Here is a 25,010-nt window from a genome sequence, read left to right as displayed (position 1 = left end):
TTAAATTCATTAAATGATGAACAGGAAGGTACCAAAACGTCTAGCCAATGTATCTGTTTGCTGCATCTGCTATTTCAATATTATAAAATAATAACAGTAGAGTCATTGAGGCATGTTTCAGCAATTGCTCTTTGGAACTCACAATTGCAAGCTGCTATGGAGGCACACAGCTTACTTAAGCTTAAAATAGGATGACACATTTCTATGACTAAGAATAGTATCATCAATCATAATAGCAAGGATTAAAATACAAGGACTCTTAGTCCTCACAGTCCGGGTCATTGGCTACTCCCCGAATAGGTAAAGGTTGTTTCCATTTGGTTTTTTTACCATTATTGGATACTCTTGCATACTCAAAATTCTGGCTACTGCACCAAGCTGTAGTTTCTGACTTCCATTAGACACAACTAGTCTCAGTGTTTATGCCATAATAGTTCAAAGTATATCTTCATGCCAATTCTCATTGCCAGCTCATTTTTACTTTCTTTTCAGCTACTCTGTGAAAAAGATTAAGATATTTTGTAATGAGAAAACAGGATTTCAGAATATGAAGCTCTTGTACAGCCTAGCTTCAAAACAACCTCCCACCACAGCACACCAGCAAGAAGCCCTCAGAGACTCAGTTGGGGAATGTGGAGGGAGGAATAAAGCATAGTGGGGAGCTGGAACCACACAAGCTTGTAGGAAGAAGTAAGTTCAGATATATTTAATACCCGGTAAGTTATTAGAAACTTAGGCTTTTCTGGTCCCAGGTAAACCAGAAGAAGTCTGGAGTGACTCTACCAGTTTAGCAATGACACCCTTTCAACCAGTGGAAAGGGACACAGAAGAAATAAAAGCAGGTTTTCCAGAGCTATGTGAGCTGATATACAGGAACTGCTTTATACACCTTTCACACTCACATTTCCAAATTCTGATAGTTCTGACCAGGAATCCCTAAAACTGAATATTTCTCTTCCACTAACCATTTCTGGAAGTATTAAGCACTTGCATTTCCAAGCCGATGCCTGTTTTTTTGTTATTATCATTAATTATGGCTTGGCATGGAACTTATGTTAATTTTGTTGATTGCAGATTTTTGCATTTACAGATTATCTAACTGTACTTGCATCATGGTGATAACCAGTTGGAAAAGGGCCCTGACTGCTCTCCCACCAGCTGAAGCTGCCCTGCAGGCAGGTACTCTCTGTGATTTGTCTCTTAGGATGCTGCCAGGGTACACAGTTGCTCCCTCCCTGCCCATGCCCCCCACATCCACCCAAAGGCCACTTGTAGTCCATATTATCTTAACTATGGCACTTTAGTCTCAAAGGTCAAAAAAATAAATAGTGATAATAAATGAAAAAACAGTAGGTAAATAGCCAAAATAAAAATACTGAAAAAAAAAAAAAAATCTCAGCATGCTTTGTTTATTTTAACTTACCTCCCTTTTCTCCATTAAACACCAACGTCACAAAAAACCCCTCAGGTTTTCAATATACCTGTTTAAACAAGCTATTTTTTGGTTTAGTTTCTTCCCTATATTCCTTGCTATCTCCACATTATTTCCAGACAACTTCTGGGAAGCTTTTAAATCAAGGCTTTAACTGCTCACATGTGCCCCTCATTAAGATTGCCTCCAGCAAACCTATGATTCTTTAAAAGACCTTAAGAAGACTGTAGTAGAACTGTTTAGTGTAAATCAGAGAGTCATTTTCTTGTTAAAATCCTGGGCTGAAGAGAGAAATTATTTTAGGAATCAAGAAAAGAAACAGGCAGCAAGAAAATTATAGACTATAATGTCATGCCTATTCTTTCAATCTCATTTTGCTTTATGTCTTCTGTTTATATTCTTATGGACAGGTAGACTAGTTGTTATGCACAGAGCTAATGAGTTAAGAAGGACTAACAGAGAAAATGAAAACACCCACTCCGAAATAACTGGAGGTTTAGTATTAGAATAGAGAATTTAGGTGAACCAGAATCTCTCCACAGGAGGTCAGTTCGCACACTGCTGTAAATGCTTCTGCTTAGGTAGGAAGAGCAGCTTTCCTCATCTCTAACGGCAGTTCATAACTGAGAAAGCAGAACTGAGCTGGTCACAACAAAATGAGTAAATACCTTTCTTTTTCTCTTGGCTCCAATAATACAAAATAAGTTAAGGTTTCAATCAAACCAAAACACTTCAACATAGCTTCTGAGGTTTGACAGTTGTTCACTATTCAAGAAATAAAGCATGCATGGGAAATATAGAGAGAGATATATGGTCATATTTACCTTTAGGCAAACTCAAACATTTAGAACGAGCTTAGAGGAATGATTCAGGTTCATAACATACAGTAACAGGAACTGACCTGTTCAATGATAATTTCTTCTGTATGCCCATCTCATTCAGCTTGCTGTTACTGCACGTTGGGCAATCAAGTATCTGAAGCCAGAAAATCTATTCTTACGTAAAAGTTAACACAGAAATCACTTCTAGACAGCTCAAAACACAGGCTTTATCAGATGAGAGATCTCCTTTAAGTCCTCCTCCTTACAGACAGAGCTTTACTTTCACTTAGTGCCCAGGTGTTTTAAGTATTAGATAAGTGAAGACAGACAAAGCAAGTAGCCCAGCTGTATTTAAAGACCTCTCCAGTTGTTGTTAGACTGACTCTGCAATGCATTGGGGTTATACAGTTTTGATGTTTTGTCTGACTCTTGGGGCTGAAATTGGTGCCTATTAACTTCGGAGTCCTCTGCTGAAGAGTGAAAAAGAGTAAAAATATTCCAAATGGATTGTCTATTCCAAAAATGCCTTTAGTGGTTGGAAATGTGGGCTACATGCATGAGGCAAGGTGTCGGGGGTTCTTTCAATGCTCTCGGATACAGTGTCCTGCTTTGCATGGTCAAAACTTGACAGCAACTGCACCAAGGTCATAACCACCTATGTTCTGTCAACCCAACACACAGATAACGAAACCTGGCCAAAGGAGGGCATCGTTTGAAGAGGGGTCATTTCTACTCTGATTCTAGCAATCCTTTTAAAGAAAATCAGTTGCACAGTAGGAACCTGTAGGCTTGATTATGTGTATGTTTGCTTGTCCCAGTGTATATGCATAAATATTTAGAAATGCTTTCTGACTGCTGTGCGCTGCTGTAAATTTCAGCTGTGCATGACATAGTCCCAAAACAGCTCAATGAGTTCCTGAAATAGACTCTCAAGTGGAATCAAACAATATTGACCTGCCAGCATCACAGGGTTTTCAGCCCAGTGTTCGCTAACACAATATTGGCATAATCAATTCTAAGCTTTGTAAAGGATGACTGCAAATGTAAAAGAGAGGCTGCAGGAGAGGGGAGAGCCAGTCTTCATATCAACAGATGGCTACAGTTAATGAAACTGAAGTGAGGCTGATTATCATTAGGACTTAAGAAATTATTCATGTGGAATCACTTTAAGACTCTGGGGTTTTTTTGTCCAGGCTGCAGTATGGCAGGAAGGAGAGTTTCTCACCTGGGGACGTGCTCTAAAGAGAGTGTAGACCTGCTGCCTACAGGTTGGTCATCATGAAGGATGCAGTTTAGCTTTGTTCCTGGGCTGACTTTTGCACAATCTCAAGGAGCCACGTTGCTTCCCCGTGCCTCAGTCACCCTCCATTTTAGAGTGATAATCACAGATTCCTCTTCATAACACACTTTGAGATTAAGTGAATAAGAAGTGATAAGTAGAAGCTAATTATTGTTTATGAATCTACAGAGCAGCCTGTTGTAAAAAGAAGTTTTATTTTTCTGTTTTCTCTTTAGAGTTTCATTGACTGCAAACTTAGTATCCCATGCTTACACCCTTTTCAAACTGAAACAAATTAATTTCTTTAAATCTGTCAGAACCAAGTTAAAGGAACAGGGCAGAGGTTGTTAGATGCTCTAAATTTGAAAATTGAGCCTCTGTATTGTTGCTTTCCAGGGAAATCCTAAAAAAAAATAACTTCAGACAAATCTTAGGATTGTTTCCAAATCTTAAAAGCCTCCAGGGAAGTAACTTTCACCCTGGAGTGTGTCGATGTTTCACTACCTGAATCTTCTTGTGAAATTCATGGTCTCAACGCCTCATCTAGAAAAGGAAGTTTGTGAAATGCAAACACAAAGCCACTTCTTCATCTGGTTCAGTTACTGATACTCAAAGTTCAAGCTACGATTTTTATTAAAGACTGATCCTCTGGCCTATCTTTGCTCATGCCTCTGAAAACATCCTGTTCACAAAAGGCATTCCTCTGATTTTATTCACTTGTCCTTTCCCTCCATGACACAACTCCTTTCAACCTCTATAAAGGAGGACTGGACCACAGACAAAAAGAAGGCAAACCCAGAAGTGAACTGTACTCTAACCTTTGAGGACTGGGAGATGAATTCCCAGATTCAGATCTAATTCTGATGCCAAGCAAATCATCCATTCAGTTATTTCCCCCATGCCTGAGCAGCCCAGGCAGTCTCCAGTTCTCAGTGGGGAACCTGAAGGGTCCTGAGAAGTTCCCTCTCAAGTTTACCTCTGTTACTTTTCCGGGTTAGATGGATCCTAAATAGGATTTCATAGCTTTGAGATATACAGGTTATTTCAGAAGTAAAGATAAAAAGGCAATAATAACACACTCTATAAGGCACCTTGTGATGGCTGAGTAAAAATGACATTTTCTATTATCTTATGTGACATTGCTAAGTAACCCAGAAATTCTCCAGTGCAAGCATGTGATAGTTCAGCATAATTCCTGCTGTCAATGAATTCAAATGCATTAAATTCCAGCTGCAACAAGCAAGTATCACAAGTAAACGGAAAATAGATTGTTTACACCTCTTGCTCAGTCCCTGGCTGTCAGCATCTGCAATCCCTTCTACCCCAAGGAGCTCTGCAGCGTGACTGCAAACAAGGAAGGAGACAACTTTGTGTATCAGCTTCAGGGAACTAGATGGGGACAGTTTCCTCACAGCTTCCTTCTTAGGAAAAAGTTTAAAACTACAAGTCACTACAGCAAAGCTGGCCATGCATGCTCCAAAGAGCTCACAGCTTGAATTAAAGGTCATTCTGTTGATACATGAACTGCAGCTTTATCTATCGATTGTGGGCAGGTGGAGGTGGCAGTTATTATGTCCTGGTAAGGGGACAGAGAAGACCATGAGTCTGTTTTTCAGAGGCTGGGCTATGAAAGAAATACCAACAGCAGTCAAGGAGCACATGCATATAGAGACCGGGCTTCGGTAAGAAGCATGCCCTCCTTGTTGCCTTTAAAAAGAGCTGGGACTTCAGGGTCTATCCCTGAGCAAACAGGTAGACGAGAGAAAGAAGTCATCCACTAAGGCAAGGATACAGTGAGGTGCTGCTCTGAGAGAAGTAGTTGGTGTAATGGCTTGCTGGAGATGTTTTTTAATGACTGGTTTTGCCAGACTGGAATGACCCTGCCTCTGCATATCACCTGCTCTCATTGGAAGAAGTTATTTATTACATTTTCATCTTGAGATTATTTCAGTCTTTTCTTTTAGCTGAGGCTTTTTTATCAGGCTATCTAGACAGACACAGAACACATATTGCAAGCTTAGGCATGTATCTTCTTTGTAAGGATGCAAAAATGTATTATGCAATAGGGCACCTGATATATCTGTCTAAGAATATCGCAGCACAGTGCTCCATCTTTATGGTAGATGGAAAGAGACAAGAGTTGTAGTTTTTATGGAGTGATACAGAAGCAAATTGTAGCACTTCCTCCTCCATCCATTTAGGCCGTATTCATCATTTCTACTTCTCATTCCATGCTTTTCCCTGGTGCATCATTGCTGGGGAAATGTCATTAGTGAGGATATTGTTCAACGTAAGTCATAAAAAAAAAAAAAAAGGAAGAGACAACTGCAGCCTATACAAATCAGCCTCAGGGAAGTCTTTGGGGGAAAACTGATATTGCTGAGTAGTTTAGAAAGGTAATGTCATTCAGAGTAAGATTTAAAACTAAGGATAAAATATGAAAAAAGAATGAGGGAGAGTTGATGGAGGCAGCTGGGGAAATATTAAATGGGGAGAAGGCAAATAAATTTTATTTACCTGACTATCAGTGTAGCTAAGCATGAATAACACTGCCTTCCTCTTTTATTTTCCCTCCAAGGTTAAGCAAACCTAAAATAATTTAAAAGTACAGATATTATTATGCTTACTCAGAAATAAACTCCACACTTGGGGCATTATGAAAATCTTTCTGTAATGTTAAACAAAGCAAATCTCTTAAAACTCCTGTGTGAGGGGAATGTGATGTGAAAACCAAAGTGATGCCTGTCTGTGTCACTACTCTCTGTGAAACTGCTTGATTCCAGTATTTTTTATAAGACCTGTGAACTGTTGGTAAAAGACATTTGTAAGGATGTTTGCAGGAATACTGAAAGCTGTTTTCATGCTACTGGAAAGAGTCCCGATAGGATTTTCTAAATAGGATTTGATAAAAATAAAATTATAAACTAATTTTTAAAATACACTTGTAATTGGCACCTTTGAAGCCAGAGGCTATTACAGCCAAAGGCTGCTTCTGGGCACATGTCATAAAAATTGACATAGCACATCTTACATATCTTTCCTTATGGACCTGTTCTTGTTGAACTCATCTACATGGTCTCCAAATACCCTCCTTTCTTCCCCCTCTCCAGGCTGACCAGAGATGTGCTGCTGAGGGGAAAGGAAAGCTGAGGCAGGGGACAAACCTCAGAAATTCTACAACTATGTTATCAGAACAACTCCCCATGTGCATTCACTTGCTAATCTAAACTGCTGTCCACGTATCTGGATGTCTATGCACACATATAAAAAGCGTATATATTGTTTGTCTCCCATTTCCAAAATCTTGATTGTCTTGTTAGGCTTAATGGGACTGTTCAGAATATGTAAAGAAAAGCAGGGTGCAGTGTTTGCAGGCGGAGAGCCAAGGGCTGTAAGCTCTCTGGTGAATGGAGCACCACTAAATGGGTGTTTGTAAAGCACAAAATGAAAAGGCACTCACGTCCTGACTGAAGAATGGGACATCTTTTACTAGAAATATAAATGATACAAATAGAATAATAATTTTAACTCAAATCACCAGCTGTCCAGAGAAAAATTTCCCTCATTCACTGAGAAAGAGAACCTATGTCAAGCTCACAAATAGCTTAAGCAGTGTCTATGTAGAAGATACAAATACCAGCGTACATGCTCTATTCCTTATAGACAGATAGTGATTCCCTAGTAAATGAGACCCTTGGCCTCCATAAAGCCTGGAGATACTGTATCACTGCCAACATCAACTGTGAAAACCTTATCTTCTGTGTGTTCCAGTAACAAATTTCCAAGAGATCTTAAAGGTGGAACAGCTTGTTCCACTAATGATCTTCATTTTGTTTGTTGAAAGCTTTTAACATCTGTACCAAATCCATAACTAAACCCAGGCAGTCACCAGACAAATTGCAAGGATTAAAACAGCAAACTGCTGGGAGGCTCCATCTCTCTTCAGAGACCAAGTTAATGAGCAAGCAACACAGCAAACCTACCTCCAACAATAGCAAGATCCTGCTTGTGTGACTCATTAGTCCAATTTCTTTCAATTTAAACTGAAAGTTAAATGCTCTTTTATGTTAAGAGTGAATACCCACGCCAGCCCCCTCCCTTAGGCGGAGGAACTGTAATGATTTGGGAGTGGATTACTGCAGGGATGGGTTTTCAGCTTGTCGTTGCAGCATCAGCTTCCAGAGCTCCACCTCGATCCCAGGAATATGAGAAATACTGCATGCTACTAGGCAGGGCCTTTTGCTCTTTTATACACTTAATCTCTTTTGCAGGAGGTTTGAGAGCCTGTGTTTTTAGGTCTTACATCTCCAGGCAAGTTAATAAACTGCATATAACACTGCTGCTGTGCCCGCAAAGCAGCCCCTGGTAGACCATTGCCAGGATGAGTGTTCAGGTTTTCCAGCCCAACACCTAAACTGCTTCTTCCTCCACTGCCATCTTGCCTCTCATCACCCTGTGGCTAAAGTAAGCAATTTTCTAGTTTTTACCATTGCACATGGTTATATTAGGAAGGGGTTTTGCCAGGGTTTAAGCTGTTAAGAAGGCAAGATCAGCTTTATTTTACATAGCTGACAAAGGTGACAAATACAGGAAGAGTTCTGAGTAATCTTGAGTGGTTTTAATAACCAGATATTTTAATGTGAATTTGTAACGGACAGACTGCTACAGGAGTGGCTCTTTCTTTTGGTGTTCCAGCTGTTTAATTCCCAATTAAATTCCTTCAGGACAACACATTTTCAGAGATCTGAAGCACCGAGTAGTTTGTAAAGAGTCAGAAATCTCAGTGCTGTTTTTTCAGTGCTGATAGTAGCACAGATTACAAACCACTAAATTAGACTAAAAAAAATTTAATTTCCCAGTTGTTACCTCTCAGATACTTCACTTCACATATCAGATAATCAGCATAAGAACATAAAAGTCTATGTTTTCAGATGTGCTTTCCTCAGGTGGCCTTTTCCCCTACACCCCCCCCTGCAGTGAAGCATCCATGATTTTTGTGAAATGTTCAGCCCTGACATTGTTGGAGGCAACAAGACTCTGACTCTTTATTTTCTACAGCATTGTTTATACTATCAAAAATAATTAAAGACAAAATTTACTATAAACTATCTTTCAATGAAGCTCAAGGACTGTGTTTAAATCATGTCCAAATACAGAGCCAATTTCATAAAAAGCAATGATCAAAGCAATGTGTTTGAAACCTGTTCATCTTTCCAACGTTGCACAGTGACCATGTCCTGTGACAGTGTAAAATGTTGGGGAAACCCTCATCCTGATGGGGGCAGGGGCATCCTAATGGCTGAGGAGAAATTAGAGGGAACCGGTACTCCAAGGTCAAACTGAATGAGGTAAAGGTCATTTGCAGGAGAAAGAGAAATCCTGGGTACCACTTGCACCCCTGGGAATATCCCAAACACCCCCAGCCCTCCCTGTTCCCCTCCCACACCTCAGTCATCCCCAAAACTCTCCTCTGACCCTGCCTGGTGTCTATCCCCAATGGCCTGAAGTTCTGTCCAGATAAAAATGTGCACCAACGTAAGAGAGTTTTGATAAAATAGTCACACTGGAGGTTCAAGATCTTAGGTGGCAACAAGAGGACAGCAAGCGTGTGAAGATAAGTGAGCCTTGGATGTACTTTTAAGAACAAAACATCTATTTTCATTATCCCTGAGATGCAGAAGATGAGCGTGATCTAAGCCTGTTTTGTATTCATACAGCTCTCTGTAGGACCGGTAATGAATGCACTTATTGTACCCTGGCATCAAAAATTGTTTTGGTTCTGTTGGTGGTATTTTACATTTAGTCTCAGCTGACAAATGAATTGAGATTGGCAGAAAGTCTGATTTGCATGTTTAGAATAAGGTATAAGGCTGTCTGAAGTGTGATGACTGAGAGAACATGCATGTAATGAGAAGTTATGCAAAAAGCAATATTTTGCATTTTCCTATCAGCTTTACCCGGAGATCTTAAAGCACTTTATAACTTCAAATTCATAAGACCCAATTTATGTACACTCTTACCGAATTACAAAGAAATGATATCTCAGCCAGATCCTGTAATCCAGTTCCCTATACTGAATAAAATTATGTTTTCTATATACAAAATAAATACACATGGAGTCTTGTGGGTATTTAGGTATAGTATTTATAATAAAGCATTCCTACAGGCTGCATATGTTAATGCTACAATGTCTGTAACATGGCATTTGCATCAGGAATGTGCTTTCCAGCATGTATAATATGTAGGTTTCAGGCTACATATGATTTTTCAATATACTGCAAGTCAGTGAGATAGCTACTCTATTAACAACAAAAGCCAGCAGTAGTACTGTTTGGCTTCACCTTTATTATTGTCATCCTATTTCTTTTCATGAAAAAAAGATTGCTAGCATACATAAATATTATCAGGCAGGAGGTACAGCACAGCAGCTATTGAAGCAGGCTCCCCACTCCATTACACGTGCTATGTTTTGAAAGAGAGCACTTGTGAAAAATTTCTAAGTTCTGTTGACCTAGTTCTTGAATCTTTTACGTGGATATGACTGCATGTAAGTCAGCGGTGCTAGTCTTGATTTATAAGAGTGTCTGGGAACCAGTTGGCCTTGAGATATGTATGCAGGCAAAACCAAAGTAGAAAATTATATTTAGTCAACTCAATTTCTCCCATATTTGTTGGAATAAAATGAAAAGATTTTTATATCATGCAGTTGATCTAAGTGCAGTGAAATATTCAGATATAGACAACAACCTTAATAAAAAAATTATTTTACTGATTTCAATTTTTTATACTAATAAAATTTTACCTTATGAGTTTCAGAAATATTCATGACTGATGTCAAGACTTGCTAGATTTAACATGTTTTGAAAGAACTGGGCTAAGGCATAAGGGCAAAGTGAGGATATTTCTACAGCCAGTGAGGGGTCATATAAGACTAATTTATAGACCAACTCCTTCGGGCACCATTTAAACATGTTTGCTTTAAGCAACTTGCCTGAATTCCTCTGAGCAAACAAAGATTTATAACAGATGTTAACAATTGTGAGTTAGATGCAAATCAGAGAAACTGAGGAAGATATCAGTGAGGCATAACATACACATCATCTTAAGATACCTACAGGAGAGACTACATCATAAAAATCATAGAAAAATCAGGGAAAAATAGGTCTGAAAGGATGCAAATAGTTTATCTTGCTGTACCAGAGTAGCAAGCAACATGTTTAGTTGATATACTTATATTTTATATTTTATAAATGTAAGTATAAGTATAAATGTGTCAACCTTGATTTGGTTTATTATGTAAATATATAACATACATTTTTACAGGTAAAATATAAATATACGGATATCAATATTTATATGCTGACATATAGTAATCTCCATATATTTTCTAAAAACCTGTCTCCCAGGCAATCTTCACTATCCTTCTGCTCAGAAAGCTCACATAATGTCTAACCTTCATCTTCCTTCCTGTAATATAAGCCCATTACTTCTTAAACTGCCTGCAGAAGCTAAGGAGTATGATTTATTCCACTCCTCCTTGTCTCATATAAAAGGTCTTACAATAGACAATGGGAATGCCAAAGACTGGGGCCTGAAATGGGGTCCCATTGTGCTGACACAACTGACCCCAAATCTACTATAACACGGTTTTGGTCCTCCTAGGTCATGTCCTTTACTCACTTCATTTCATCTTTCCTGGACTCTCTTCAGCAGATGTGTATTTTTGTGAAACCTCGTGCCCCGAACTGAGCGCAGCACGCTGCCATCACAGGATTACTTTGGTTCAGAGGTCGCAGGGTGGTGTGAGCCTTTTCCACAGCCAAACAATATTATTCACTCCAGTCCAGCTTGCAATTAATACCCAAGAGCCTTTTCTGAAGAATGGCCCTACCGATTACCCCCCCCTTTTTTGCTACTCATACCTGTGTGTAGAGCTTTGCACTGCTCCCTACTGAGTCGCATCCTGCTTTTTCCTGAGCATGTCCAATTTAACACAGCGATCACAGAATTTGACTAGACTGGTGCAATATATGGACAAAGACAATAAATCAGGCATGGCATGAGCTGCATTGGATCAGCTTGCAGATGATTTGAATTTCTTTGGCTATAGCTCTCAATGATGGTAATATTTTTAGAGGTTTTTTTGTACTGTTCAGCTGCAAAAAGCAATACAATTTTCATCCAGGACACTTGGGAACAAGTATTTAACAGCATAATCCACTTAATACGTGTTGGTCAAAAGGGCATAATTATCGACAACTGGACCATGGGTAGAATCCCCATTAGCAAGTTCCACACGTCAATGGATGACCACTCTGGTTGAATGAAAGCTGATAATGGTATTGTGTGCGCTCAGAGGCCGACATATTTAAACAAAGCTCTCTGGCTGTAAGGTTAGGGTAGAGTTCTGCGTGTTGAAACAGCTGATAATTGCATTGACGTAGTGGATACCCTATTTTTAGATGAATCAGTGAGGTCTTCCAGCCCTAGAGTTATTGCCCTAGATAATGGCCGAGAGACAATGAACAAGAGCTGTCTCGTGTAAAATGCAGTGCACATACTTTACCATGCTATGATGGTTTCTACCACTCTGCCATTGCATTTACTGGTATGACTTTGAATTCTTTAACCTTGCCATAGTTCATGAAAATACTTCTGTGAAAGTAAATACTGAAAATACATGTGAATACACCACACAAAGGTACCATTCTCTGTACAGTGGCAGCACTGATAGTCTCCAGCACTCATCTTTTTCCTCTTCCTATAATAGCTCATACAGTGTCACAGCAGAGTCTTTGAATTTCCTGTGTAGAAGGGTGATACTTGAGTGAAATTTAGATGAATAGTATGTTCTCTTTTTTTCTGTTAGATTACCAACAGTACTAGGTTTGGCTTAGCCCAGCTCCCAGGAATGCTGTGCACTGAGGTAGCACAGGGCTTGTGATAATACCTTCTGTATAGACTTGAGCTTGGGTACTTAAATCGCAGCTAAAAAAAATGAGCTGCATTGTGTTTTTCTGCATTTTTATGCTGACTGACTTGGTTGAGTGGTTTCGCATGATCTGGTTACTGACACACTTGTTTTGTCTTGATTTTGTTTTGTTATGACTATTTTAAGGGAAGTAATATGGGAAAATAAAATGTAAAAAATATTGAAAATATTAAGATATTAAAAATAATAGAGGGAAAATGGAAATTGCATGGGATTTGTATATTAATATCCAGCCACGGTCTTAGGAGTCTGTTATATGTTCGTTAGCACAACTAAATGGTGACTTCTGACCACAAAAAGAAACTTCAAGTTTGCCTGATCTGAAATGCTTTGTTCACTTGTGTTCCAGATTAAGGCATCAGAGAGTGCTGCAGGGAAAATGTCTGAGTACTTGTGCAGCTGAGTGGGTGAAACCCCTGTAAAACTGATAATTTTCTTGGTAATCTTTTTGAAAATTTTTATAATTTTGTTCCAGACCTTTATTATGATCCAGGAAATATCTGACATTCACAATGCTGCCTATTTCAAAGTGAATTTATTTGAAAATTTATGAAGGTAGTCAGGTCACAGGTTATAATTTTATATACTGTCTTTAGATTAAAATAATTATTATCAATCAAAATGGATTTGTCCCACTTAAGAATGGCATAAGTGATAGCGTTCATGTGAAAACTACAGAGAAATAAACATTTTTTAAAAGTAAGTCCTTATAAAAAAAGCCCTTAGAAACTTCAGTTACAGCTTCCTTTTTTAAAGGCATCAATATGGCACTTACTTTGACCCTTTTAGACTCTAGCCAGCATGAAACTACCTTTCACATGTCCATTGTTAAAACAGGAAAACGGTATTTCTGAAATAAGGGACACTGAAACAGTACAAAAAGAATACAACTAAAGAAAAAATGCCTATTCAGGCTGTGCATTTTTTCTGAGCCCAGGGCATAGCTCAGAATATTTATGGTTTCCATACACATTGCAAGAGATTTCAACGGGCCATTGGCTGGGTCTTTAGGGTGAGCTGCTTCACACATATCAGGATGAGGGGCAGATTTTGAGACAGCCAGAAAAGAAAAGGTGTTTTGCCTAAAACCCTTTGCTGCCTTCATTTTCCTCCAGTTCCAACCTCACCCTTGGAGGATGCCCTTCGAGTAGTATTGCTGGGCCACTTCACATTGAGGGCCAGGAGCATGCTGATTAAAAGCCAGTGGAAATCTCCTTAGTGGAAGCCAGGCTTGCACTATGTCTTTCTCCAATATTGCATCTGATCTTAAATCCTGCGCTAGCTTTTAACTTACATTCATTTTCATCAGAGCGAAGATTTTTCAGCAAACATGAAGTACATAGCATTTGTGTAAAATTCTGCATTGTGTCTGTGTGTACACTGGAGATGATTTGATGAATATAATTTCCTTCTGTCCTGCCAATTTATTGTGCTGCTTAGTTAAGTGAATTTATCACTGATAATTCTGTACAGATAAGGAAGCCCTCTGCAAAGAAAAGAGAATAAGAAGAATTACTCATGTCTCCACATTTTACGGCAGTATAGTTCTTGACTCTTGGTGTATTTAAAAAAGGAAACCACAAATGGTGTATAATTAGATATAGATTTTTTTAAGACTTCAAATTCTGTAATTCTTTCTCAGGGACTTTACTTGAATTAATGCTGCTATCTCTCTGTCTAAAGATTAGGAACAAGGTTCCATTTAAAAGTATCAAGTGCATACCTTGGTCCCAAGCAGAAAAGAAAATAAATGGTTATACTTGAATAGCTCCTAGACAGAAATACACAGAGAAAATATCTTTTTCCTTTTCCATTCACCTAACTCCTTTACAAACATGCAAGCTCTGACATACAGTAATATTTTTTTTAAAAACCTAAGGAAAGTGCATTCAACATTTATTAAAACTGATGAAAATTCATGTCAGTGATTCTTCTTGATGTCCCTTACTGATCCTATATCATTGCATCATAATGAATACAATTATTTAAAAGGCCATCCAGATCTTAAGGAGTATGAATAAAGGAAGGGGATGAATAAATCTCTAGGCAAAAAATAATCAAGTTGCAATTCCCATTAGACCCGTTAATTACTACAGAGCTTTTTAACTTAAATAAATTCAAAGCAATATACTGATGTCAGAGTAGAAGTATTTATTCTGAGATAACTATTACACAAAACCAGGTAAATCTGCTAACTATGATTGATTTACTCTTTTTGGTTTTGTAATCATTTGAGATTAAATCTCTGATTTACTGTGCTGCTGAGAGTGAGAGTTTCTTCATACTTTTAATGGAAGTTGTACACCCTGCTTCAGAGCTGAGATGCTGAAATGGAAAAGGCATAAAACAAACTGGGTAAATAAACTCAAATGTAACCGGCATATGAAAATAGCTAGCATGGTTTTCATCCAGGCTGAATAAATCCACAGCTGAGGAGTGCTGGGCTCGGTGCCCACGCAGGAGCTCTCTGCCCAGGAGGCAGAGCTGCAGATTCAGGGTAGGCGCTGATAAGCCACTGAACCAGACCTTGCACTTACAGCTTAGCCCGCTCGGATGCGACGAGGTAACCCCACTCTGCGAAAGGCATCTGACAGCTCTGGTGCTCCTAATAGCCTAAGAGGAGGAGAATCACAGCGAGTAAAAAAGATAAAAGCAGCCATCAGTGAGGGATTTCCCACCCTGCACTGAAGTATATGCCCATCTATCATAAGCATGTGGGGAAGGTTCACGTGTCCCAACATGGAAAGGTACAGGACAGAATTATAATAAGCCCCTTATCCCCTTTCCATCTCTGCTTCATGAATATACAGGGTTGTTTATGAGCTGTTTTTCTCATTGTAAGTACATGTAATGCGCCAAATGCATTCTTCCTGTACATACAGCACTAGACAGAGATACATTTGGCTCATCGTACCTTAAAAACAAGAACAGGATGAAGAAGGCACCCTTTGAGGTCTTGTTGGCTCAGGAACAAATAAAATAAAATTGTTGATGATGATATGGACTACTGCAGAGAAAAAAACGTTCTCAAATTCTCTTCCAATCTCCTCCCCTTTCTTTCTCCTTTTATTTGTTATGGACACTCACTAGTTCCAGAAAGAAGCATTTGTACCTGTGCAAATTAGAGAGTGTCACCCTGATACCAAGTCCCATTGGTTTGTATTGGGAAAATTTGGCTTCATGGGCAGGGGTGTGCGAGCAAATAAAGTTGCACCCAGAGATTAAAAGAAAATGACCTGTTGTTCCCACACTGTAGATTCAATAGAAGCTACAATGTGCCTTCTTAATTCCACCAATTTGCTCCAGTAATTCCAAATGGATGCAAGCTTTTATCTAAGTCATAAGCAATGTTAGGAAAGGGGTATGGATGCAGTTGAGGGGGAGGACCAGGAACCTTTGTAAGTGGAAAAAAATAACCCTTTCAAGAAAATCCAGAAGAGCATTTGACGCTTGATGTCTATGTCACACAGGGGATCATGGTGGTCCCAGAAGTTAAAACCTCTGGCAGCGAGGACTGTGCTTCAGGAAGGGGCATTTCTAGAGAAAAATAATTGCTAATTCTGTCCTTTTCTGTAGGTCTCAGAGTGGCTGGCTTCACTCAACAGCTTCTGCCTGATATTTCTTTAAATACTGTTCTGAATCTGTTTGACTTCTTTTCAGCTGGGACATCTGCAGAGTGCTGTGGAGATGGTATGAGCGTGGCCAGTCATCAGACACCCCTTTCGCTGCCAGGGCAGTGGGTACTTGTCTGAGAAAAGAGCCTTCTCCACAACCTGCCACCTCCCACGGAGCAAGAGACGGATGAGAGTGATATTAGGGCAATTAATCAGCTGATAACCAAACTCCCATTCTCTCCTTTTCAGGCAGTCCAGCAAATATTGTACAAAATCATCAATTAAAATAATTTGATTAGTCCTGAAAATGGGACATTCATTTCCATTACGAGTGTCTTGAACAAAACAAAAGAGGGGCTGAGATTTTTATCATGAGACTTCATCTGAGAGATGCTGGTGGGGAGGATACAACATGTGATCCTGTAGCACACTTAAAATTCGTGTAAATTGTCCCTGAAGTCCGGAAGAGACAGGCTTCACATTTTAGACTGGGATTTTTCCCCTCCATTTTTTCTTAAATAAACCACTTGCTTTTAGTGGTGATATTTATTGTTGCCACTATGGCACTAAGCAATAGAATAACCACTGTGATGATATTTCACTGAGCAGTTCCTAGCTAAGGCAAGAAACTCTGGAAAAGCACCCAAAGCCATTAGTGTACAAGTAATGTTGCTACAGTTACCTGTAAAAACGAAGGATTGTCTTAATTTCTCAGCATTTTGTTTTACAAATGTCTACAAAGACAGAGAGTACATTGGTTTGAATTTGAGGATATGCAAAGCTAACTTTCAGCAACCATGTTCAGAGTTAGCTGATATCATTTAATTTCATCTCCATCTGCCTTCTGAACAGTTTGGCATGTGTTTCTGCATACCCATCTGTGTCTGTGGGCTGGGTCAAATGATTGTACTCACAGACGTCATTTGGGATTCTTCTGGTTCGGGGCATTCATGAAAACCAGCGATTCATTGGCACATCGCTCTTTAGTCATTCTGGACTCTTCCCACATTGTGCTTGTCAGCTACGATATTTCTCTTGAACCTTTGTCCCAGGCTGGTTTGTGCAGTTTTTCATGCTACTGAGAGTACAAAGCCAAATCTCAGAATCATGGAACAGCCTCGGTGAGGTCTGGGTGGCCAAAAAAAATATATTTACAACTCCAAATCTGATGCAAAACACAAAACTGGTTTCAGGTTGAGAGTCTAAGAGCTCCAAGAATTTGTCCAGAGACCTATGCATACTGCCATGAAAAGTATGTTACTAACAACACAGATCGTGGATGCCTGTCAGTGCAGACTTCCAAAGTCCCAAGGAATAATAGTGCATTTTAAGGATGCTGTCAAGTAGGACAAGTTTGAAGAGAAGCTTTGAGGTTAGGAAAGAATCCAGCTGTGGTGCCTGCTGGAATATGTAGTTACACCTGTGCGAATAGCAGTGATAGCCTGAAGTGTTACCCTGCAGATTCAAGCCAGGGTTTTGGCTTGGACCTCACACTCTGCCAGGGAAGGCTTCTCAAAACCATGGTGAGATTGGGATTTTTCTGGGACCTTCCAGGAAGTCTCTGAGCACAGATCTATTGCTGCAGTGTTATAGACACTTTCTCCACATTTCTCAGTGTGTGTCCTGCTTGACCAACTAAAGGGCAAAAGGCTAAAATTGTGCAGTCTTCTCTTCCTGGTGGTTTGTGTCTATTCTTTTTTCAGTGTAGCTAACTATTGTTCCCGTAACTCAGAAAGTTCAGGTCCAGCAGTAATTCCTAGAAGTTGCTAGGAAAGTGTTGGCCGAAAGCCCATCTTTTGGCATTTCAATGTGTACCGAGGCTGAGGACAAACACCTTGTGTTTTCATGGGCCCAAATTTATAGGCTGTGATGCTCCATATTCCTGTATTCCTGAACAAGTATTCCTAACTTGCTGTACTGTCATTTCTTCTTTTAAAGAAACCTGATCACAAAGGGTGTTTTCTAAATGTAAACCTGACAGTGCTGCTCAGCAGACCCCGGGGCTTAGGGAGTGCTGGTTCCATGCCGAAAGGTAAAGCAAGGACTGGCTAAAAAATAAACTTGCTGATTTAACTCTAGTGCACAGAAAAGTGAGCACCACAGAGAAGACTTCTTTTCTTCAAGGTCTTTAGCATAAATTAACTTGAAAACAAAAAGATTTCTGCTGCAAAAGCTTTCAGCCTTGAATTGTTTTTGTTGATATACTGGTAACTGCCGAGCAGAAGATTTTTCATCCCCAGAATGAGTGTGGTCACCCTAATCTTCGACAAAAAGAAATTTCACCTTATTTTGATGAAATGAAAAGAAATAAACATGGTGATAAATATTTTCCTTCCTTCCATAATACTCAAGGCTTACTAGCTTCCTCTAGCCTTGAAAGAAAACACTGTACCCTCTTCATCAAACCTTAGGCAGACGAATGTCTAAGACCTTTTGTTGCAGCGTCTGCTGTCTCACTTCCCATGACAAGTGGCACAAGCTAATGAATAACTGCAGCACAGTTTAACCCCAGCGCTGTCAGTCCCTGTTAACTCTTCCGTTTTGACCCAATGGGTCAAAAAGAGAGTACAGCAGGTTGTTCTGCCATTTGCGGCTCAGACCACACGGCATCTGCAGAGCAGTGACCCATACACAGCAGTTCTCACGCCTGGTTTTCTGCTGCATTCGAGAACCTAAATTTAGCATTCTTAGCAATGCGCTTGGCTCAAAGCAGACCTCAGCTGCAAGGGTCTTTGCATTGGCTATTCTTGCAGCATCCTTTACCTAATGAACTTGCAAAGCAGTGAAGCATGGCTGCTCCTAGCTTCTCTGGAGGCTCCCCCAGGCTTGCTCGGCAAGGCTGCCTTCGCAGTGGCAGCAAATGACTTCCTACTTGCATCCACACACTCGAAAATATATTCTGCTAACGATCCACTGCAAAGCTTTTTTTGGTAGCCACGCACAGTGCTGGCTTTGGGAGAATTTGCACTGCAGGCTCCAAATCAGTTGGACTGCAGTTTTCCCTCTCTCCACCTCCCTCTTTTTCCCCCTCGTTTTCCGTGACACTTTTTTCGGAACACTGACTTTCCAGCTCCAGGCAAAACAGACGCTGCTATTTTTCTCTTGATTTTCAAGGATCACCTCAAGTGAAACTTTGTGGCATTTTAAGAACAAGAGTATTTATCTGTGCTATTTATATAAACCTCCCCCATTAACCCCTGGATTTCTGTTTGGATTAAAAACTAGATTGCCAAGAGTCTGATGGTACCCTCATCTTTCTCCCACCTCCTCCCCCTCCTTTGTAGCAAAAAGATGTTGCTTAGTCATGTTTGAATTACACCGTGGGAGTTTACTACAGAAAGGGTTATCACACTGCCTTTCAGGATGGATGCAGCACCCTTTGAATATAGAATATTGAGTTAGAATAACTACAACTTTTAATTTATAAATGCCTGGAGTGCAACTAAAAATATGTAAAGAGAGTGTAATTACTTTACCAACTTTATGGATATATTTTCCTAAACACTTCTGAAGAACGCGAGTCCCTCATTACAGTGTGAAATCTTATTCTTGCAGGCCACAGCATCTTGGACCTCTAAAGATGTGGAATCTAGACCAGCAAATTTTAGTGTATTGCTGCTTTTCCTTACTTAATCTTTGCTGATGTTCTAAAAGTAGTCCATGGATTCCCATGGGACTGCAAGCTGCCAGTTAAAAACCCTGTAATAAGCTAAACACGTTTCACATTTAAATCTTCTCACAACAATTACTGTACTATTCCCAGGCCAATATAAATTATTACAATCTCAGCATCAGACTTGCCTGTCAAGATGCCGTTTCAATACAACTCAAATTCTTCAACATACGAAGGATCATTTCTTCCTCTATAACCAGCCAGGTTTTTAAGAGGAAAAAAACCACTTGTAGATCAACATAATCATTTTTTGTTAATCATGCAAAATAATTATTTCCCCTAGCTAGCCTTTGCTAGGAACAAGGGCTTAAAACTTCCTTGGTTGCATTTCTGCCAGTCCAAACTTGCGATATTGCCAGGAGGAGAGTATAACATAAGTTTGTCCGGGGTGACTGCTTCTCAGTTTATGGCTTCCTACATGCTATAAATATATGATGCTGTTGTTGTCTGTCAGTGCACTTCCCATGTGGAGATTGAACGGGGACATTTTTAATGCTGCTGTAGATCAGGCCGTGTGAACAGTACCTACAGCTGCCCACAACTGGGCTGCCTGAAAGGGCCATTCCCCGTTTGATTTAGAGTTTCTCAAGCAGGTCTTACTCCCAAGCCCTCTGAGCTGAGTTCGTGCAAGCCATGCACTCTGAGGCATTCTGCCTCGAGAGCTACTTGCCCACGAAAATCAAGCACTAGGCTAAAGCGAGATTAAAACACTTCTTTTCTGGTTTGTTCTGGCCAAGCAGATTGGATTCGACTGACACATTTCTGTAAACACTACAGATGCAATGGGGCCTGTGAAAATACTCTGTCTTCCATTAGCACAATGCGAATAAATTAGGACAAATTACAACAGCAATAAACAATAGAAACACACCAGACTTCCCAGTAACGTCTGCTGGAAAATATTTTTTTATCTGGGGACTCAATAAAATGATATCCTCAGTATACATGCTCATCAGAGCAGGCCAAATTCATTTCATGCAGCAAAATTCAATGGGCAATTTTGGTCCAGTCACTTCAGAATATCCTGCACAGTGCTACAATACAAAGATGTCATTTAAACTGATACAGAAAATTAATTAGAGCCACCCTAACAATTTTGCATCTTTAAATTTGATAGGAGTTCTTTGCAAAACATCTGTGCTCCCCTCCCAGCTAATTGCAGGCACAGAGGACAAAAACAAAAGCATGGTGTTCGATGCCTCCTCCCAGAGACCTATTTACACTCGCTAATGCAAACACAGCTTGCTGCAAAACTTGCCAACACTCTGGGCTTCTTACACCACCCGATTTCTGCTTGCTGGCCAGTAGAGAAACGTTGTGATTGAAACTGCCAGTCAAGTACATATTAAAGCCCTGGATGCCTCATTGAGTAAATTGCATTGTTGTGACACAAACTGACAAACTGGTTAAGGCTTGTGCACTTTCCTGAGCTCAAGAAAAAGAGATTCGAAAAGACCTGACTGTGCGAGAGATGGCTGGAATGCCTGTCTTAATTTTGCAAACCTCTCAATGGTTTTGAAGTATGCAATTATCCTTTTTACGTTACGGACGGTTCAGCTCTGTGCAGGGTTACACAGGACCACTGCTTTTTCTGGTTTCAGATTTTCCTTGCACTATTGAGCTAACCAGAAAGGACCAAGTCCAATGGACAATCTAGCCTTGAGACACCCTAAGGGCTCATGGCTCGCTATCTGCTGTAGGTGCAAAGGAAGATAGTCCTAACATGCAGAACAGTTATTTTACCTCAAATGCTCTGCCTCAGAGATTAAATGTCACCAAAGCAGGGGGCTTTTTCCTATTTTGTGTGGGTTTTAACTAGTTTATATTTGTGTACTAGACTATAAAAAGTCTTCTACATGTAGAGACACAATAATAAATATTCCTCACTTTTTGATAAAAAGGAAGAAGGGCAGATAAGTGCAGTGACCTTTGCAAGCGTTGCAGTTTCTTCTCACAGAGAAGATAAAACCTCTCTGGCATGCTCATGAGGCTATTTATTTTAGTGATGTGAGAGGACATCCTTTTCCAATGCATTGCCATATGTGCATGGCAATGACGTTATCTGACATATCTGAGCAGGAAATAACACTAATGAAGGAGGAAAAGCTGAGTCAAAGTGAGTGCAATAGGGAACAACACAAGTCTCCAAGGGAGAGATCTGCAGGCCTCTTACAGGTGCTGAATGCTTTTGCAGAGCTCATGACTGGTCTCACTTGCTATTTAAGCTGTCCCACTGAACTCTTGGCAACTGCTATGCTGTTGTCTGCGTAGATTCACTGACGTTTCTAGGCAAGGTTTATTCATCACTGTAAAAAGGTGCATCACCTCAAGTTCTTTTATTCATTGGCAGTTTTTTCTGACCCTTCTGCAAAGAACTACTCAATTAAACACCTGAATATTTGCCTGGGAGGAATCCCCTATAAAAGCACAGTTTTACATGAAAAAACACCCAAATGATTAGCCAAGAGGTATATGAGGCAAAACAAAGGAATGATTTCTTCAGCACCCTGACCTACAAGAGTCTGTGTCTTCATTCTGTCAGCTTTTCCAGCATGTTGAACCCACAGAGAAGATAAGGGATTTGAGTTCCTCTATTAGTTTCCTTTACTTTATAGGCAGACTGATAGATAGCACCCTTCTCCTTTGATATCTCCATTAAAAACCAAAGCTGTCAGTCACTGGCAGTCACATATCATGATTTCAGTTACTATTTCACACTGTTATGGGAGCTATGAAATGAAATATTAGTGCGGACAGCCTTATTTACAGACTGTAGTAATAATAGATTATCTGTAATAATATTTTGTAATAATACAACCTTATTATAAAGCACCTCATAAATAAAGCAAAAATTAAATGAAAGTCAGATTAATTTATATGCATTTATCCCTGGAGCTAAATGCCTGTGAAATGCTGGTAGCAAACCACACATCTGAGGGGCTTTAATTTCTGCAGTGCTAGTGGCATTCCCGAAGAGAGACTTTTGATGAAGAGCTACCATTAACAGTGTGCACGGTGATGACGCACAAGGCCTGGGACAGGTGACACCCCAGGGAGCTCTGCTTTGGGAAGAACAGCAGAACGAGGATGGGAGCTGGGGACCAGGAATGTGCTGGCCTTGGTCCAGCAGGGCTGGGATGGGGTGAACAGTGCTGGCTGGTGAACCACCACTGCCGTGTGAGTACCAGCCGCTCTCCTTCGCTGCCAGGCGTGCCAGGGCGAGGGAGATTGAGCAAGGGCACGAAGCAACGTGCACTTCGAAACCACGGGCAAAGGCTGTTAAGTGAGAGAAGCTCTGGGGTGGAAGCAGCACGACCAGTCTTGCCCCATTCCTCCTCCCTCTCCAACACAGCCCGAATCCCAACTCAGTCCCCTCCAACAGGAATGGCTCCATGCAGAAATCTGTCCACGCATCAATCTGTCGGGGCATAGAACTGATGTAAATAGTGAGATTTCAATGCTGCACATCTCTGTGCAGCAGGCAAGCAAGGGCAGACCCCTGCTCACACCAACAGCCCTGCTCAGCCCCAGGGGGTAGCTGGCATAACCGCTGCCCGTGTCCTCCAGCCTGTGAAGAATGGGACTCTTTGTACTAGGAGCAATCTCTCTGTCAATATTGATAATGCTGTATTCGTCAGCTCCCCAACGTTTGTTTTCATTTTGCTGTTATCATTCCCTAACTACATGCCATCTATCAACATTTCTCTAACATAAGCTGCCTCAGGGGAAAAACAGAGATGAGCAGCAGTAAGAAATTACTCTCCAAATTAAACAGAAAGGAAAAAAATGACGTATATTGGAAAATAAAATATTTTAACTTTCCTTTGCAATAATTAGAATTTGTTCTTGCAGTGCAGTATTCCTCCACAATTACTTTTCAGACCTTCTATCATAGTGTGGGTGAGAAGCAGGAATATGAAAATGAGAGGAGCTTAATTAAAACTGCTTAATTTGTCTCATTTCTTTTAAAGAGCAAAACATCTACCTTGAAAAATTTAAATATATAGCAGGCAGTTTTCCTATTCTATTAAACAGAAATATAGCTTTAGAAATCTTAATTTTAAATATAGTCTAGAAATCTTCATTTTTTACTTTATTACCCTTTATTTTTAGTGTTTTGCTTTCTGCATAACGATTTGTCTGGTCAGCCACAACGAAAAGGAAAAGCAGCCTTACAATGCAACCTACAAAACAAAGAAACCATTGTTGGTAAAGCAACCTTACTGAGCACTGAGATTTTTGGGTAACACACATAGCTGGGAAACAAGAGAAAGTTTCAGAAATGACATGTCCTAAAACCAATTTAATTTTCCCTTCTTAAGGACCCATCCAGCAGGACTTAACTGGGAAAGAGAACTGTATTTTACAGTCCTATTAAAGTAGAGCTGTTTTACTTGGGAGTGTCAATGTAGATCTGGAATTATTCCACGGAAGTCATGAGCATTATTTGAATGTCACAGCTGACGTGAGATGAGAATGAAGGTGATGATTAATTACATGACTAAATTAAAATATTTATTATTATAATTAGGTATTATTAGCAAATCTGAAGAAAAATAAATGATACCAAAAATACTCAGTTGCATTTGTCTTCATCAGAGCTCTTCTTTTTTTTTGCCTGTATGGGAATTAATCTGGAACCAGAACCAACTATTACCAACAATCACAGGGTTTTCTGCAGCTCATCTGGCAAATGTCACCTAAATAAAAAGAAGCAAATAAATTAAAATCTTAATGTCACTTGGTCTAACATAATAATTACAATGTGAAAATTACATTTGTGACAGAACCAGACGTCTGTCAGTGTTCACAGACTTGATTCTGTGAATCCTTTCCCAGGCAGGTAGTCCCAGAAAAAACAGTGTATTGTTTCTATGAACAACATTACTCATGTGAGCAACAGCATGTGAGTATTTAGTGCTGCATGTGATATACACCACTGCATAAAAGTGACTTTGCTGCCACTGTGATTACTATTTCTTTGTGTACGGTATTGTATTGCTGTTTCTTTTTTTCTTTTTTCTTTTTTAATTGTACTTGATTAGAGAATCTGCATCACAGCAGGAGACAGGCAGCATCAGATTTGCTTAACCCTTGCATACTTCTATTATGTGATTGCAAGCCACTGAAAATATTTGAAGGTCATGCTGTTCCTCTACCAACTATTTCTTTTTTTCAGATGGTAGAAAATTTAGGAAG

The sequence above is a fragment of the Harpia harpyja genome, chromosome 20 (assembly GCF_026419915.1).
Source record: "Harpia harpyja isolate bHarHar1 chromosome 20, bHarHar1 primary haplotype, whole genome shotgun sequence".
Lineage (NCBI taxonomy): Eukaryota > Metazoa > Chordata > Aves > Accipitriformes > Accipitridae > Harpia > Harpia harpyja.
The sequence above is the reverse complement of the archived record's forward strand: the minus strand, read 5'-3'. Positions refer to the sequence as shown.